Below are 19661 nucleotides of genomic sequence, written 5' to 3'. Positions count from 1 at the left end.
TGGATACAGCAATGGAATCAGGAGGATCTGAGTTCAAATCTGACCTCAGACATGTAATACTTCCCTAGGTGTGTATCCTTAGGCTAGTCACTTAACTCCATTGCCTTGGAAAAATAAATGGAAAGAAAAAAGAAATTAAAACAGACAATAGTCCATAATATAATTGAAATAAATAACAGAGATTAAAATTGATAATATAAAAGTTTTATCTTCAAGACAGTCATAAAAAGATAAAAGAAAGCCCCCCTTAGATTAGAGACAGGTTGAACTAGTAAATAGAATCCCATTTTTGAAGCTGAGAAGACCTAGGTTTAAGGCCCACCTTTGGTCATAAACTGGATTATTTGATACTTGGGAGCATAATTAACTGCTCAATTAGGCTTCTCTCTAAAATTATATATTGAAAAGTTAATGAACAAGTAACATGAATTATTTAAAAAGTTTGAATTCTTTAAAGTAGGAATTCAGTATACTATTAAATAAAAAAAAAATCATTATATCTCACTTTAGTCCTAACAGTCTAAATGAGAAAAGTAGCAAAACATCTCCAACAGGGATCCTCAAAGTAGTGTTACTGTTATACTGTTAGTGGAGCTGTGCATTTCTCCAACCATTTTAGAAATGGCTTTGAAATTATGATAAAAATATAATTAAAATTTCCATCCCTTTCAACTACAGATCCTATTGTTTTGCATATGATCCAATTCAATTCAATTCAATGAACATATATTAAAAGCCTACTATATGTCACCTAACATTCAGGATGCTGAGGTGATACATTGCATGCACCCACAGACAGACACACACAGACACAGACACAGACACAGACACACACACACACACACACACACACACACACACACACACACACATACATCACACGGGGCAAAAGGGAAAAAGACCATCTCTAACCTTAAGGAACTTTCAATTCTAGTAGGGATAATATTCAAACAGATATAAATAAAGCAAGCTGTTTGTCAGATAAGCAATTCATGGATATAAGGAAACATAATGAGAGGGGTTAAGGAGATTTCCTGTGGTGAGATTTTTGGTCAGACTTAAAAATAGTCAGAGAAGTCAGTAGTCAAATAGAAGGGAGAACTTTCTAGCACAACTAGCAAAAATTCCTGAAAATGAGGGTTGGAGTGTTTTTTTCATGGAAAAATCAGTAGACCATTGTCACTGCTTCTAAAAGTATCTGTTATTAAGTAAGATATAAAAAGACTTGAAAAGTAGGAGAGGACAGGAGTAGGAGTAGGAAGGATGTTCAATGCCAAGTAGAGCATCTTACAGTTATTCTTGATGGAAATAGTAAGGCATTTGAATTTATTGAGAAGAGGAAGGGAATGATTAAACCTGCATTTCAGGAAAATCAACATAGTGACTGAATGTAGGATATATATATATATATATATATATATATATATATATATATATATTTATGAGAGTAGAGAGTTGATGAAGACAGATTTGCCATTAAACTATGCAAGTAATCAAGACATGAAATGATAAGGACCTTTACCTGAGTGGTGTCAGTGGATTAAGGATTAAATGAGGCATTTTAAAATTATGTTTCTAAGGCAAAATCAGTTGATCTTGTAAACATCTTTAATATGGTAAAAGAGAGATGAAAGAGAGTCAGGTATTCACATTGTATCCCAGGTTGTGAGCCTGAAAGACTGGAGGGATGATACTCTCTTCCATATTATAGACAGGGTGGGAAGGTAATTTAAGGGAAAGGTAATGAGTTAAATTTTGGATATGTTGAGTTTAAGATCTATCTTTCTATATCTATCTATTGATATCCATCTATCTATATATCTATCTATCTATATCTATATCTATATAGATATAGATATAGATATAGATATAGATATATAGATATATAGGACATGTACTTCAAGATCTCTGAAAGGGAGCTAGAGTTGTGAGATCTTAAATCGGCAGAGATATTTGATGTAAAAAAGGTAGATTTAATAATTCTCATGTTGGCAATGGACAACGGTGTCACTGCAGTCCAATGTGAGAGTTTGGGTTGAGACAATGATGCAATGGAGATGTTCAATGGTGCAAAGGAACCAACCAAGGCAAACATCATAGGGCTGTGACAGGATATTCTCTCCAAAATGGTCAGGTGCCTGACAGGTGAGCTAATGGCCACCACTGAAGTCTATAAATTGCTGGAAAATAGGAACAGACTGACTAGCTTGACGTATTTGAAAATGTAAGACATTGCAGTAAACATAACTAGAAACCTAAAGAACATAAAACAAAAATATGCAGCAATCAGATCATTTTAATGAGGATTAAGTAGGAACACTTGAGGAAGCAGCCTACAATATGAATGCATATTCAAAGAAACCTTAAGCAAAGCAAAAGAAGTTAGAAAGGCAATGTAACAATTCTTTAGCACAAAAAATTTTAAATGTAACAATGTTTTTTTATTTATTTTTTATTCTAATTTTGTACAAATGTTTTTTTTTACATTAAAAATATTCTTGTTTACAAGTAAACAAAATACCCCTCCTCCCCCATGAATATAGATAGACTTGCTTGGGCGAAAAAAGTAAAGGGGAGAGAAAAAAAATAAAATAAAAAAATAATAGTAATAATTGTAGGTATGGCCAGGTAGCGCAATGGACCAAGCACCATCCCTGGAGCTACGAGCACCCGAGTCCATATCCAGGCTCGTAAACCCAATAATCACCCAGCCGTGTGACATGCAAGCCACCCTATCCCCACTGCCCTGCAAAAACAAACAAACAAAAAAGACCCAAAATAAAATAAAATAAAATAGTAATAAGAGTAGGGGTGGCTGGGTGGCAGACAGAGAATTGGCCCTTGAGCCAGGAGCACCTGGGTCCAAATCTAGCCCCACACACCCAAAGACCACCCTGCTATGTGGTCCCAGGCAGGCCATCCAGCCCCACTTGCCCTGCACCCTCCCCCAAATAATAATAACAAAAAAGTGTGCTTGAGTCTTTGTTCCTCTCCAACAACTCTGTCATGGGTGGATCTAATTCTTTATGATAAGTCCATCACAAAAGTTACTTCCTTATTTTTCCACCATTGCCATTGCTGATCCCAACTCCCTCCTTCCTTATTTCTCCACTAACATGTACTCTATTTTCTCTCTCCTTTCACTCTGACTTTGCTGTAGGGTTGTTGACTGGCTCAGCATACAGATCCCTGGTCCTGGGGCCAAGAAGCCCTGAGCCCCCATACCACCCCTTAGGCCCAGCGTCCACCTGGCCCCATGGTCCTGGGCAGGCCTTCCAATCCCAGCCCTTTGCAAGAAGAAAGAAAGAAAATGTGTTATATCTGACCAGTCTCCCCCCATGGTCCATCCTCTCCTCCTTTATTCACATCCCCACCCCTTCACCCTGCTCCCCTCTCCTTCTTACTCCAGATGTGTATACCCCATTGAGTATATATGCTGTTTCCTCTCCTAGCCATCTCTGATGAGAGCAAAGGTTCCCTCATTCCCCCTTGCCTCCTCCCTTTCATATCATTGCAATAGCTCATTGTAATAAAAAAAAAAATTTATGTGAAATATCTTGGACTATTACCCCTCTACTTTTTCTTTCTCCCATTCAATTTCCCTTTTTTTCTATTGACTCCATTTTTACACCATATTTTATCTCCGAATTCAGCTTTCTCCTGTGCTTCAACTATAAAAGCTCTCTCTACCTGCTCTATTAACTGAGAAGGTTCATATGAGTATTATCAGTGTCATTTTTCTGTGCAGGAATACATGCAGTTCATCCTCATTAAGTCCCTCATATTTCCCCCCTCTCCTCCAATCTCCATGCTTCACCTGAGTCCTGTATCTGAAGATCAAACCCTCTATTCAGCTCTGGCCATTCCAAAAGGAACATTTGAAATTCCCCTGGTTCATTGAAAGTCCATCTTTTTCCCTGGAAGAGGACATTCAGCCTTGCTGGGTAGTTCATTCTTGGCTGAATTCTAAGCTCTTTTGCCTTCAGGTATATTGTATTCCAAGCCTTACGATCTTCCAATGTAGCTGCTGCTAAGTCCTGTGTGATCCTGACTGCAGCTCCACGATATTTGAACTGTGTCCTTCTGTGTGCTTGTAATATTTTCTCTTTGACTTGGGAGTTCTGGAACATGGCTATAATATTGCTAGGGGTTGGTTTTTTGGGATCTCTTTCTCTGGGGAATCGGTGGATTCTCTCCATTTCTATTTGGCCCTCTGCTTCTAGAATATCAGGGCAATTTTCCTGTAGTAATTCTTTGAAAATGATGTCAAGGCTCTTTTCCTGATCATGACTTTCAGGTATTCCAATAATTTTTAAATTATCTTTCCTAAGTCTGTTTTCCATATCAGTTGTTTTTTTCAATGAGATATTTCACATTTTCTGATAATTTTTCATTGTTTTTTGTTTTGAAGTATTGATTCCTGATTTTTGGTAAATTCATCAATCTTCCTGAATTCTATTCTTTGTCTGAAGGATTTGTTCTCCTCAGAGAGTTTTCTTATCTCTTTTTCTATCTGGCCAATTTTGCTTTTTAAAGAATTCTTCTCCTCAATAAGTTTTTGAACTGTTTTGTCCATTTGACCTAAGCTGGTTTTTAGCATGCTATTTTCTTCAGCATTTTTTTGGATTTCCTTGACTAAGCTGCTGACTTCATTTTCATGTTTTTCCTGTATCTCTCTCCTTTCTTTTCCCAGTTTTTCTTCTAACTCCCTCATTTGATTTTCAAAGTCTTTTTTGAGCTCTATCATAGCCTGATCCCAATTTCTGTTTTTCCTTGGAGTCTTTAGATGGAGGAGCTTGTGCTTCCTCATCTTCAGACTGAGTATTGTGATCCTTCTTGGGCTCATTTGCAAAATGTTTCTCAATAGTCTTCCTTTTTTTCTCTCCTTGCTCTTTTTCCAGCCTGGACCTGGTTTGGGGGTGCTTCCTGAGCTTTTGGGGCACTCCCACAAGGGTCTCAGAGTGTAAGGCTCTGTCCTCCCTCCTAGTCTGTGAATGACCATAAGCACCTCCCTCTGCCATGGGGCTGAGGTGGGGGGGGCCTGCTGTTCTATGGGGGTGCCTAGATTTCAATCAGTATCTGAATGTGGTCAGAGCCCCAGAGTCCTTTTCCGGGGCAGAGGACTGAGCTTGCAGTTTCTCTTCACTCCCCTCCCCCAATATTTTTTAAAAGTTGAAATTCATGGAACTTGTCAAACATCTATGTTTCAATTACATTAAAGTAAGCAATGCTGTCGATCCCAGAAGAACCCCAGCTCCACCTTTGATTGACTATGTAACTGCTCCCTCTCAATGTTTCCTAACACTCCACCCACCCTTGGACCTTCATTTTGTCTTGTGTTCTGGACAAAGTACAGAAATCAGGATCAAACCCACCTGGAGCAGACCCAAAGGAAGAGGCTCTGCCCCAACCCCCCTTATAACCTGGTGTTGAATTAAAGGATTAAATACCAGTAATGGCAAGAAAAAAAATCATCATAGAGATAGTATTGACTACATGGGAGATGATGGGATCATCAAGTGAATTGGTATAAGGAAGAAGAGAATAGGGCTCAGGTCAGAACCCTAAGGGACACCTAGAATTAGAGAACATGATCTGGAGAAGTATCCAACAGAGGAGTAGTCAGAAATGTGGTAGGAATAAACATAGCAGAAAGTTGTAACAGTTATAGAATACAACTAGTATCGTTGAGACAATTTATTTGGCAGTGCAGAGAATTACAAAACAAACAGGATCCAGGGATCTCAGTTATTAGGAATCCAGAAATTTGGTCTTAACCCAATTAAAGTATATGATGGAAGGTCAAGGAATGAAAAACATGATGAAAGGGTCAAAATGCCTGCTTTCTTTACTGAGATGTGCAGACAATGAATAAGGGTAAAGAAGCCTGAAGAGGATTGGAGATCAGTCTTGAAACATCTTGGAAAATAGGAAAAGGAGAGTTTAGAGACATTCTTTTACTCAAGTGATTCTTGGAGTGGATAATCTTTCAACTTCTTCAAATTCAGATTACTTTGAGACAACTTCACAATATGGTAAATTAAGTCAATATGGAGTCACAAGTGCTATTTTTTAAAAATTAAATTATTTCCTTTGAATTTTACAACTTTCCTCCTAATCCTGTTTCCTCCCCCCAACCCCCCACAGAAGGCAGTCTGTTAGTCTACATTGTTTCCATGATATAGAGAGAAATCTGTATATGATGACAGAAATCATATCCTTAAGGCAAAAAATAAATTATAAGACATAGCAAAATACCATAACAAGGTAACATTTTCTTTAATTAAAGGTCTTAGGTTTTTGTTCAAACTCCACAATTCTTCTCTGGATACAGATGGTATTCTCCATCACAGATACCCCTGAATTGGGCCTGATTGTTGTACTGATGAAATGATGCAAGTCCATGAATGTTTATTATATTCCCCTTGCTGCTGTTAGGGTGTATAATGTTCCTCTAGTTCTGCTCATCTTGTGCTCAGCATCAGTTCATGAAAATACTTCCAGGTTTCCCTGAATTCCCATCCCTCCTAGTTTCCAATAGAACAATAGTGTCCCATAACATGCATATACCACAATTTGTTCAGCCATTTCCCAATTGATGGACATCCACTCAATTTCAAATTCTTTACCACCACAAACAGGGTTGTTAGGAATAGTTTTCTACAAGTGATGTTTTTTTACCCTTTTTCATGATCTCTTCACAGTATAGACCCAGTAGTTTTATTGCTGGATCAAAGAGGATGCACATTTTTGTTGCCCTTTTGGTGTAATTCCAAATTGCTTTCCAGAAAGTTTGGATGAGTTCACAGCTCCACCAAGAATGTACACCAATGCTATTTTAATCTTGCATTCTCCCCATTTATTCATGTAGTGCTCAATCCCTGGGATCTATCATTTAAATTGTTTATCTGATAATAATTAATAGAAAGCATTGTATTCCACCTTAAGGAGCATTATAGAATTAAAGCAAAAGGAGTGTCTGATTACTAGTGATAAAAAGCAAGTTATGCACACTTAACATTTGGTCATAAAGACATTAGTAGATGAAGTTCATAGCATAGGAGACTGGAGGTATCCAAGATATAGACATTTTAAATGTTGTGCTATATTCTGACATAGACATAATGTCTCATTGTAGTAGGATATTTCATGGATATTATGGTAGATTCAATAAATATCCCTCAGTTCCAATCAGATTAAGGTGAAGTAGGACTTCTTTGGTTGCTTTAAGGATTCCAATCACTGAGTTTTGAGAGGTCCATTATTTAGTCAATTTGTATGTATATATATATATATATATATATATATACATATATATATATATATATATATATATATATATATATGTATCCACTCCTAAAAAGACAGGTTGATAAATTGTGTATTTATGGAAGTCAGTTTTCAAATGTGAATAATGAAACCAGGGATCCTTTCCTTCTACTTTGATAGTAGTGACTAAGGTAATTCACTAGATGTTAGGTACTCTGAAGCTTACTGGGTTGAACTGATTCAAGAGAAAGTCTTAACCCAGATTTAATACTGGATAAAGTTTATGGAGGGTAAAGTCTGTAGGTGTCCATCAGTCCTATGGTTCCTGGAATTACCTCAGTTCATTTTGCAAGGCTCTGATGTAGCAAGCTATGTTTTTTTTTTTTTTTGCTCTGCCCATTAGACATATGTAAACAGGCAGTGAGATATGGGTTACTAAATATCATTTCAGAAAGAAAGAGCTGTATTTTCCCTCCTTTTTTGATAGCAAGTTGAAAACGGCAGTGGGGTCAGGATAAATGGCTTTTCCCGCAGAACTTGACTAATAGAGTTTTAATTTTGAGTGTTCAACCTGTTCCAAACACTGAGAGTTAAAAATGGTGTAAAATGACAGAGATGTTTAATGTGTAACACCAAGAAGGAGTGGTTTGCCTTCTGGTATGTCTGATACTTCTCCTAACTGTATAACTTCTTACTTCATTTTATACACTAGGTCTATTTTTCATGGTAATGAAGTATTGCAGTGTCTTTTAGGAAAGCTCCTGTTGTTTAAGCTTCCTAGAATGAATAATTTATTTTCACTTCAGCATTTTGTTTTCAAAAAGGAATATATTGTATCATAAAAAAGAATCAATCCAGTCTCAACTAAAGTATGCAAGTAGGTAATTTTCTTTAAAATAACTGAAAGATTGGTTGAATATGACTTATAAATGATCTATTCACAGTTCTTGAATTTATATATTGTTTTGTATTTCTTTTCTGTGACAATAATAGTGTTAGATAGGTGACAGATTAATCATTTACATTATATGGAGCCCCAGATGTCAAATGTCAAAGGTAATTGGTTCTAATGTTGGCAAATAAGGAGTACAGCAGTGGGAAACAAGCAAAATTTGTGTTGTGTCATGAGAACATAGAACATTCTGAAATTTTGGATGATAATTTGAATAAAATTTCACTAATTTCCAGACAGTTATCCAAAGATATATTTATAGATTCTAGTAGACATTGCCGTGGACTTCATATTAGGAATAGACAGTTTCAAATTTATTTTGCATTGTTCTCCTTTAAGGAGTCCCTCTATATAAAGATAACCTTTGAGGGAAAGGAAGGAAATCCATAACTCTATACTTTCTTTGCTCAAAATATATCTATTTGATAGACCACAGACTAGCACGCCAAACAGTAATGAAACCTGTTGTGCTTAAGAAAAAGAATCTGTAAACATACATAATTTCTCAAATAGTTAATTATAAAAGTCAATTATGTTACTTTCATGAGGAGCAAAAGTAATTGACATATGTGATTATGGAAAATTATCAAGAGAAAAAAGGATATTCTTCCAAAAATTTAGATCAAATAGGCTTGTTGAAATGCATTAATGGAAATCTAATACAACATTCCCTTCATTTTACAGTAGCATGAGAATGTTCTATCTCTTCTTATATAGTGCTGTGATATTTTTTAATAATTTATTTATTTTCATCCATATCCACAAGCATATTTCCAAGTTACAAAATTTCCCTCTACTCTCCCTTCTCTCCCCCTCCCCTTAGCAGGGAACAGTCAGGTTAGTATTTTACATACATATTTTGATAAACATGCTTACAAATTAGTCATTTTCATCATAAGGAATTAGGATTAAAGGAAATAAATACATGAGATCATTTCTATTTTTTTTTGCAAAGCAATGGGATTAAGTGGCTTGTCCAATGCCACACAGCTAGGTGTCTGAGTGACTGAGGCTAGATTTGAACTCAGGTACTTCTGAATACAGTATTGGTGCTCTATCCACTGTGCCACCTAGCTGCCCCAAGAAATAATTTTTATAAGTGGTCATCAGATTCTGAAGGTGCATTTTCTGTGCATTTTGTTTTGTTTTGTTCTTCTTCCTCTTCATGGGGATAATGTAGTCTATAGCCAGTCAAATATACTTTGTGTGTTTTTGTGTGTGTGTGTGTGTGGTGCAAAAATGTCAACATTTTAAAAAGTTACATATTGCAATATTGAAATCAGTTTTACATTGTGAATAAGATACTTAGTCTAGGATTCATGATTTCATCATGTGTAAAATGCCCAGTATGAAAACTATGCAAATACAAATATACAACTCATTCAGAATTTAAAGTAAGGAATAATAGTCAATGCACACATGGGCTAAGTGACTTACTTGCATGGGTTAACAGTGCTACAATGTGTCAGGAGTAGTAACTGAATGCAGCTCTTTCTGGTTCTTGAACACTATGCATTATCAAACACTAACATACTCAGTTTGGAAGTGTAAAATTTAAAATGAATCAGTATCATTACTCACTTTGCCTAAGCACCAACAAACAGATGTTGAAAAAGTCTAGTTTTGATTTGATTTCTTGTTATAACAGAATTCTTTTGGTATAGTTACAAGAGAAATTATTAAATTCTAACTACATGAGAAAAATAACTTCTTTTATTCTTAAAGATGAATTACTTGTTTCCAATCACTTGTCTACTCTAATGAACTCTCATCCAGTATACTAGGTGGTATTCTAATGACCCAAGTCATTGTACTTCTTAAAAATTCTCACAAGGTTTTTACTCAAAATCTATGACTTTGAATATAATTTATTAATTTACTCCAGATAGCTATAAAAAATGGCAGCAACCACATTATGGAGGAGCCATCAACCATAGATTAGAAGTATCTTATTAAAATCAGTGACACTAATATGCTCTCCCGAGTACAATTAAAGGAAAAACAACTCAATTGAACAAATATCCATAATTAGAAAATTGAATGATATGTGAAGGCTGTTTGGATAAATAAAAATTGTTTTCTTTGAAAAAATGCCATGAAAATCATGAATAATACATGAATATATTAAATAGTAAAGCGTGATAATTTATGTATACAATTAATAGAAAGAAAATAAAAAAATGATCCCTTAACCATTTCAATTTTATCCTCTACAAACAATAGTATTAACCCATGATAAAAAAAAAAATTTAGTGGTCATCGCTCACATTTGAAAGATAAGATAATTTTGAGTTTGGATTTATTTAGATTATTGTTTGTTCTCACTTCTTTAAGTTAATCATGAAATCTGGGAGGTGATAGCTTGACATGCTAGTGAATTGGATTTAATTAAGGTAGTTCTGTGCAAAGAGAGCAGTCGTATTTTGTTCTTTGGAACATCTAGATCCAGTAACCAAATAGGGAAACGAATGGAGATGAATCTCAAACTTACGTATTTAATAGGTCTCAGTTTGACTGAGGTAAGCTCATTTGATGATTAAATCTAGGTAATAAAGAAATGAGACAAAAATGGCAACATTTATCTAGTCAAAAATAACTGTCATGGGAAGACACTAAGGGTTTCTACCCAAAACAGAAACTAGTTCTACTTATATTCAATTTTAATACAAATAGGTGTGCAGAGGAGAACCAGGTGCTTTGAGGAATCTAGATAATAAACCCCAAGGGGTTTATCATCAAACAAAATTTACATTCCTTTGAACACAGTACCCTAGGAGAGAGTATGATACCCTTTGTGGACAGAGGAAAGGAAAGTTTCAGCAAGAAAATGGATATTTGTGTGTCTAATTGGAAGACAAACAAAAAATAATTCCTCATCATATCGTGCTTATTCTATAAAGTTTATTATATAAACTATTCATATTGATTAATCCTTTGTGGTTATATTTTTAATTCAAAAGATAAGATAATCTTGAATCCAATATCATTTATGATAGTATACAACTGCAAGTAGTTGTAAAAAGATGGAGTAAATTATCTACTATGTTTATTGAGTTTTTTCAATTCTTTTTAAAAGCTTATTTATTTATTTTCCAAATACATGCGTTTATAATTCTCAACATTCATTTTCTTTTTTCTCATTTATTTATTTATTCTTATTTTGTACAAATAATGTTTCTTATACATTACTAGAATATTCTTGTTTTAGAGTAAACATAATGCCCACTCCCCCCAAAAATATAGACCCGCATTAGTGATAGAGAAAAAATTAAAATAATAATAATAATAATAATAATAATAATAATAATAATAATAATAATAAAGTATGGCCAAGTGGTTCAGTGGATGGAGCATCGGGCCTGGAGCCAGGAGCATCTGAGGCCAAATCCAGCTCCAGACACCTAACAATCACCCAGCTGTGTGACCCCATGCAGGCCACCCCAACCCCATTGCCATGCAAAGCCCCCCAAAAAAGACCCCAAATAAAATAAAATACTAATAATAGTAGTAGGGGTGGCCAGGTGGTAGACAGAGCACTGACCCTTGAGCCATGAGCACCCGAGTCCAAATCTGGCCACAGACACCCAACAATCACCCTGCTGTGCAGCTTCACGCAGGCCACCTAGCCCCATTTGCCCTGAAACCCCCCAAAATGATAATAATAAAAAATGTTCTTCAGTATGTACTTCAACACCATCAGCTCTGTCAAAGGTGGAACACATTCTTTATGATAAGTCGTTCACAAAAGTTACTTCCATATTTTTCCACCGCTGCCATTGCTGATAGCAACTCCCTCCATTCATACTTCTCCAATACCATGTGCTATATATTTCTCTTTCCTTTCATTCTGTCTCTGCTTTAGAGTAACTGAGTGGTGTAGCAGACAGATCGCCAGCCCTGGGGCTAAGAGGCACCAAGTCCACATATCACCCCTTAGGCCTAACCTCCACCTGGCCCTATGGTCCTGGCTAGGCCATCCAATCTCAACCCCTGGAAAGAAGTACAAAAGAAAATGTGTTATACCTGACCACTCTCCCACCATGGTCCATCCTCTCCTCCATCACTCACATCCACACTCTTCCAACTGTCCCCCTTCACTCCTTCTTACTCCAGATGTCTATACCCCATTGATTATATATATGCTGTTTCCTCTCCTATCCACCTCTGATGAGAGCTCATATTCCCTCATTCCCCCTTGCCTTCCCTCCTTCCAAATCATTGCAATAGCTCATTGTAATAAAGAAAAATCTTATTATATGAAATATCTTAACCTATTCCACCTCTCCTTTTTCTTACGCCCATTACATTTCCATTTTATCTATAGACTTCATTTTTTATACATTATATCTTCAAATTCAGCTCTCTCCTGTGCTTCATCTATAAAAGCTCCTTCTGCCTGCTCTATTAAGGGAGAAGGTTCATATGATTATTATCAGTATGACTTTTCTATACAAGAATACAAGAACTTCATCAACATTAAGTCCCTCATATTTTCCCCTTCTCCTCCACTCTCTATGCTTCACCTAAGTTCTGTATTTGAAGATCAAACCTTTTGTTCAGTTCTGGCCATTCCAATAGGAACATTTGAAATTCCCCTCGCTCATTGAAAATCCATCTTTTTCCCTGGAAGAGGATGTTCGGTTTTGCTGGGTAGTTGACTCTCTGTTGCATTCTAAGTTCTTTTGCCTTCCAGAATATTCTATTCCAAGAACTACAAGCTTTTACTGTGGTTGTTGCTAAGTCCTGTGTGATCATGAATGCAGTTCCATGATATTTGAATTGGGTCCTTCTGGATGCTTGTAATATTTTCTATTTGACTTGTGAGTTCTGGAACTTGGCGATAATATTTCTGGGGTTGTTTTTTGGATCGTATTCTCAGGGAGATTGGTGAATTCTCTCAATTTCTATTTTGCCCTCTGCTTCTAGTATATCAGGGTAATTTTCCTGTAGTAATTCTTTGAAAATGATTTCAAGGCTCTTTTCCTGATAATGACTTTCAGGTATATCAATAATTTTTAAATTATCTTTCCTAAATCTGTTTTCCAGTTCAGTTGTTTTTTCAATGAGATGTTTCATATTTTCTTCTAATTTTTCATTCTTTTGGTTCTGAAGTATTGTGTCCTGATTTATTGTAAAATCAGCAGCCTCCCTCAGATCCATTCTTTGTCTGTAGGATTTGTTTTCCTCAGAGAACTTTCTTAACTCTTTTTCCATCTGGCCAATTCTGCTTTTTAAATCATTCTTCTCCTCAATAACTTTTTGAACTGTTTGATCCATTTGACCTATGCTGGTTTTCAACATGTTATTTTCTTCAGCATTTTTTTGTATCTGCTTGACTAAGCTGTTGACTTCTTTTTTCATGTTTATCCTGCATCTCTCTCATTTTTTCCCAGTTTTTCCTCTATCTCCCTCACTTGATTTTCCAAGTATTGTCTGAGCTCTGTCATAGCCTGAGCCCAATTTGTGTTTTTCTTGGAGTCCTTAGATGCAGGAGCTTGTATTTCCTCATCTTCAGATTAAGCATTTTGATGCCTTTTAGATTCATAGGCAATGGTGTTTCTCTTTTTTTTTTCTCTTTTTTCTCTGCTCACTCTTTTCTCCAGCCTGTGCCTGGCTTTGGGGTGCTTGCTGAGCTTTTGTGTATTATTGGGACTATTTCAACAACAAGGATTCCAGGTGTGAGACTCTGTCCTCCTTCCTGGTCTGTGAATGACCATAAGTGCACCCCTCTGTCAGGGGGCTGAGGTAGGGACAACCCTGGTGTTCTATGTGGGCATCCTAGACTGCGATCAGGATTTGAATGTGGTCAGAACCCAAGTGTCCTGTTCTAGGGACAGAGGACAGTCTCTTTCCACTCCTCTCCCTAGGCTCAGCACTCATGCCCCAGGAGCTGCTGCTTACCCAATTCTGCTTCCAGTTCTTGGATCTGGGCTGCTGGCCATGTCGCTCACTGAGTGCCCTGAGGGCTGGGCTTCATGGGCTTTCTCTGGCAGATGTACCCCTGCTGATCCCCCAAGTTGTTCCTGGTACTCCTGGAATGTAGGTCAGGAAACTGCCCTAGCTGCTGGGAGCCATGGCTCCCCATGCCCTGGGGCTGCCACCAAGAGGCTGAAGTTCCTTTGCTCTATAGGGCCACCTCTCCAACCATGTGGAGCAGAACCTTTCTGCTGGTTTTGAGTTAGAGTCCTTAGTTTATAAGTTTTGAGAGAGAGCACTGAAGAGAAGATCCTCTCTTGGCACCATGTTGGCTCTGCCCCTCTCTCAACATTCATTTTCTTAAAACATTTTGAGTTCCAGATTTTTATATCTTGCTTCCCTTCCTCTCTCCTTTCATAATGTTCAATCTGATATAGGTTCTATATATATAACCATGTCAAATATATTTCCATATTAGTCATACTATGAAAGAAGAATCAGACTAAAGGGAAGGAAAATGCATGATAGGACAAAAAACCTCATAAAGTATAAAGCAAATTTTTAAAATGAAGCAGAGTATTCTGTGATCTGCATTCAGACAGTTCCTTCAGCAATTTACTTGTAATTCTTGTGTAGAGGCCATGCAAATTTTCTGTGTACTGTTCCAATTTTAGAATATGTACTACTGAAGTGAGCACCAGACATTTCCTTCTCTGAATGTGGTTGATATTTTCCATCTCAGGTCCTTTAGAATTGTATTTGATTATTGAACTGCTGGAGAGAGCTAAGTTCAGCAGAGTTGATCAAGATATTGCTACTGAAGTTTACAATGTTCTGCTTACTCTTCTTAGCATCAGTTTGTGTAAGTCTTTCCAGGGTTTTTCTCTAAAGTGCACCCATTCATGATTTCTTACAAAGCAATAGTACTCCATCACATTCATAAATCACAATCTGTCCAAGTTTTCTATGATTGATGGGTATATCCTCAACTTCAACTTCTGTCTCACCACAAAAGAAATGCTATACAGATTCTTGTACAAATATTTTTTTTTCTTTTTTTATATCTTTTAGTTATAGACCTAGTAGTGGTATTGCTAGATCAAAAGATTTACAGTTTTCTTGCCCTTTGAGCATAGTTCTAAATTATTCTCCAGAATGATTGAGTCAATTCAAAACTTTCACTGTATTAGTATCCCAGCTTTCTCACATTCTCTCTAACATTGATAATTTTAATTTTCCTTTTTTTTGTCAAATTGGCCAATAAAATAGATGTGAGGTTGTGTCTCAGAGTTGTTTTAATTTGCAATTCTTTAATCAATAATGAATTAAGACAGTGTTTTTTCTTTGACTATAGACAGCTTATATTTCTTCATCTAAAAACTTCCTGTTCATATTATTTAATCATTTACCAATTGGGAAATTATTTGTATTTGCATAAATTTGACTCAGTTTTCTACATTTTCAGAAATGGGTCCTTTATTGGAAAAAACTAGTTTTAAAAATTGTTTCTCAACTTTCTGTATTCCTTCCAATATTGGTAGGATTGATTTTATTTGTGCAAAACCTTTTTAATTCAATGCAGTCAAAATTACCCATTTTGTATTTTATAATATTGTCTATATGTTATGTGATCATAAACTCCTTCCCTCTCCATAATATCCTAATTGACTTATGGTATAATCTTCAATGTTTAAATTATGTACCCATTTCATGTGAGATATTTGTTCTGTGCTAGTTATTGACAGTATTGGCCAGCTTTCCCCTGTAGTTTTTGTCAGTGTTATTACAGAAATTCAAATCTTTCAGTTATGAAGCAATAGCTTACAATAGTCATTTATTGCTATTTCTATCATACTTAATCTATTCTACTGATCCATTTCTTATTTCTTAACCAGTACCAAGCAATTTTAATGTGAATTTATTGACTCTTCCCAGCTCCTCACAAAACAGTAGTAAATGCAAGAGATAAATGTTTAAGGAGCTGGTAATGTGTGTGGATGACAGGGAATGGGGTTCTGTAGGTTGATGTGATGCAATATGCTGACTGTTCACCAATAAGATGCTGGAGGAGAGAGATAAGATGTTAGACTGACAAATTTAGCTTGACCTCACTTGACCCAGACCCAGAGACCTCAGAGAAAGGAGACAGAGTCAGAGAAACAGAGAGAGAGAGAGAGAGAGAGAGAGAGAGAGAGAGAGAGAGAGAGACCATAATAATGAAAGAATTGGAAAAATAGGCAACTCATCTATCATGAACTTAAGACATTTATGTCCTGTTCAAGTCTACATAGCAGGATTATATCTGCATGTATCTTGGTTAGAAGGCCAACACTGCCAAATGTTCCAAAAGGAACATAATATTATATATGTTGCAGATATTTTTATATTCTTACATAAACAAAGTGACAGCTATTCTTCAGGAATAATAAGGAAAATGACTCAGTGAGATTTTACTTGCTAAAATTTCTGCAATAATTTTCATATATTTTGAGAAAGTAACATTATTACACAAGTAATTCAAATAAGCAAACATTTATCTAGCCCCTAAAATTCCAAGACATAATGTTACTCCCAGGGGCAAAGAAGATTTAAAATAACAAATGCTGTACCTTCAAGAACACTGAATCGTAGAATCATTGGTAGAATCAGGCTTCTTCATTAACTATCTTCATTCTCCATGACAAATGGAATTTTGAGGAGAAATCAATTCATGCATTTGTTTTAATGTCCAATGATATTCACTTTTTAAAACATTATTTACATATAAACCAATAAGAATATAATTTTAATATTTAGAATTTTGCATAAAATACTATCAAGTGAGTTCAATTCAACTTATATGGTTTCTCCCATTACAGTAGTATTTAACCAATACAAAATTTATTAAGCCCACAGAATGCCTATCTGCAAATTGGTATGATCAAACTATCCAATATAACTAGAAATCTAGGATCCATTTATCCATGAAGTTAGCCAAACATTAAAGGAAAATAGTGGTTGTTGGTGTAATTTTGTCGATATTAATTTAAATAAAGACTTTAATGTTTATTGATAAAAGATAATCTTATCTTTTGTGCAGGTGAACTTGTTTGAATTCAGTTTAGGCACAGCAATCAAAGAATCAATAAAAATTTGTGAATGATCTAAGTTGTTATTGCACTTTTCTGTGTGCTAAGAATAAAAAGAAAGGCAAAATATAAATTATTTAAAACAAATCATGAGGGGTAGTGTTGCATAGGATAGAAGGTTTAGTGAAGAGATAAGAAGATCTAGATTCAAGCTTTCTACATTACAATAGTTATGTGATCATGGACAAATCTCTGTGCCTAGGTCAGTTAGTTTAATGAAATACTAAGTTGCTGATAAAATTCCACATGCAGAACTAAGGGAATTAATGTCCCCAATTACATTATTTTCTTTATCAATAAAATCATAATTCATCAATGCCTTCTTCTCCCTACTCCATTACCCAAGAAGAACAGGACCTGGAAAATAACAATGTGTACACTGGAGAAGACTGTTTTTCATGAGGTACTTTTGCTGTTTTCAAGAAGTTTAAAAGTGAACCAATACACATAATTATAATGCTTATCAATATATGCAATGTATAATCAGATAACAAAGAAAAGTGCTATGTGAAATTTAAAAGGAAAAAATTCATTCCTGAAGAAAGAGGTCAGGAAAATTATCATGGAGGAAGTGATATTGATTCAAGATTTACTTGATAATATATATTTTCATGCTTCCTTTTATAATTTAAAACACCATTTAATATTTTTTTCGAGAAACGATTGATTTCCTTTGGTGGGAAGAGAGAATTTGCTGTGCTAGTGGGGCAAAGCCAGTTGTTCTGCCCCACTCCCATCCTTGCGCATCCAAGAGGAGTGGTCAGACTGGGTTGGACCTAATGATCAGGCTGACCATGCCTGTAGGACAAGATGTGCCAGGCTGGACTGAAGTGAATAAACCCAAAAGTGGGGGAAGATGTCCACATGAAGACATGATCTGTTAGGGGGTGAATATGCCAGCTTCCAACTCTTCAGCACTGGCCACTTGTGCCTTTTCATGGCATAGGTAAGAGAAATCAGCAAGTCAAACATTAGTAGCATTTTGAGCCCCATGAGTTTGTGATGATCATGCCCTGGTTCAGATGCCCAATGCAGGAAAGTACACACTTCTTTTCTTTCCTGTGACATAGTGACTGGTGTACCTGGCTCACATTATGTAGCTGAGGTTGGAGGATAGTGCTCCACTGTTGGCAGCCTGGGCAGCCTAAGATTTGGGGTAAGGCTTGGTAAAATAATCAGAAAACTTCCCTGATCTCATAAATATTGCTCCATCTTCATTAAGCCCATCTTGAACCTTTATGTCCTCTGCCATTGCCTTAGCTTCTGACTCTGTGTGGCATACACCCACCAAAAGGTGATAAGCCAGGTAGTCCATGCTGTAGCAGGAAGAGTGCACCTGTTTATATACCTGGAAGCCCCAGACGAATGCTGCCAGAGGAGCAGAAGCCTCAGTGAGACCCGGGATAGCTGGGTGAGTCCAGCTCTAAGCTACTGGCACCTACAGCTATGTGCAGGGCCACAGCAAGCCCTGTACCTCCTGCTGCTAGTATGCCCAGGGATGACAGCACCACCTTACAGCCCCTTGAGAGGTTTGAGAATGATGACATTGTGGCGCCCTTCATGAGGCAGCCTGGGCCTAGTGCCTCTCAGTAGGACCTGGCCATTGGCATGCAGAAGCCCCAGCATGGAGAAGTACCCCATAGCCCCTGCTTCCACCATCTGGAGCCTCTTCAACACCACCACCGTCCTGAGGGCCCATGTGGCCAATAAAATATGATTAAATCTCTAATAGGATAGAAATTTTAGCACAGGGTTGGGCTCATGACATGTTAATTATAGTCACAGAATTTAATATATGTTGATTGAAGATAAGAGAAAAGTGAATTTACAGAATTTGTGAGTTATGCTTGTTCCTAAATTCAAATTTGGCAGAAAACACTTCATAATTGTGTGACTTCAGGCAAGTTACTTAACAGTTTATTATCTGTTAAATAATCTGGAGAAGGAAACAGCACATCCTTCTAGTATGTTTGCCAAAAAAGCCTTAATGGGATCATGAAAAGTGGGGCTGACTGAAATAACTGAACAACATGTCAATTCTCAATTGCACTATGGATAGGATTCCACCACAGTTATCTTAAACTGGATACTGTATATCTAAGATTCACAGCTCATTTATTTTATATGTGAACTTGAATAAGAATAAAAAATATATCTTGACTTTCACTCACCTCTAAATAAATTCAGCATTTCATTTAGTAACTTATAAAAAACAAATTTGGAGAAGGGATTGATAGGCTTTTAAAGACTGACAAAGACATCTGTGGTACAAAAAAAGTTAAGAATCCCTGCCTTAATCATAACTAGAATAAATCATTATTCACTTGCTTGCTTTAATTCTTTAAATAGGTTAATAAGTATGAAACAATCTCTATTATTGCCCTTGCTGCCATGGA

General features: G+C 36.2%; 1 non-coding gene and 1 pseudogene across 1 annotated transcript; both read right to left on the bottom strand.

The window, feature by feature from the left end:
- Window positions 1-14727: 14727 nt before the first annotated feature.
- On the bottom strand, window positions 14728-14835 carry LOC141503776 (U6 spliceosomal RNA). Its single transcript, XR_012473087.1, has one exon. It is a non-coding gene; the product is annotated as a U6 spliceosomal RNA (small nuclear RNA).
- Window positions 14836-18048: 3213 nt separating this feature from the next.
- Window positions 18049-18936, bottom strand: LOC141499149 (cytochrome c1, heme protein, mitochondrial pseudogene; annotated as a pseudogene).
- Window positions 18937-19661: the final 725 nt, after the last annotated feature.

The sequence above is a fragment of the Macrotis lagotis genome, chromosome X, assembly GCF_037893015.1.
Source record: "Macrotis lagotis isolate mMagLag1 chromosome X, bilby.v1.9.chrom.fasta, whole genome shotgun sequence".
Classification (NCBI taxonomy): domain Eukaryota; kingdom Metazoa; phylum Chordata; class Mammalia; order Peramelemorphia; family Peramelidae; genus Macrotis; species Macrotis lagotis.
Note: the sequence above shows the minus strand (reverse complement) of the source record. Positions and strands in the feature narration are given on the sequence as shown.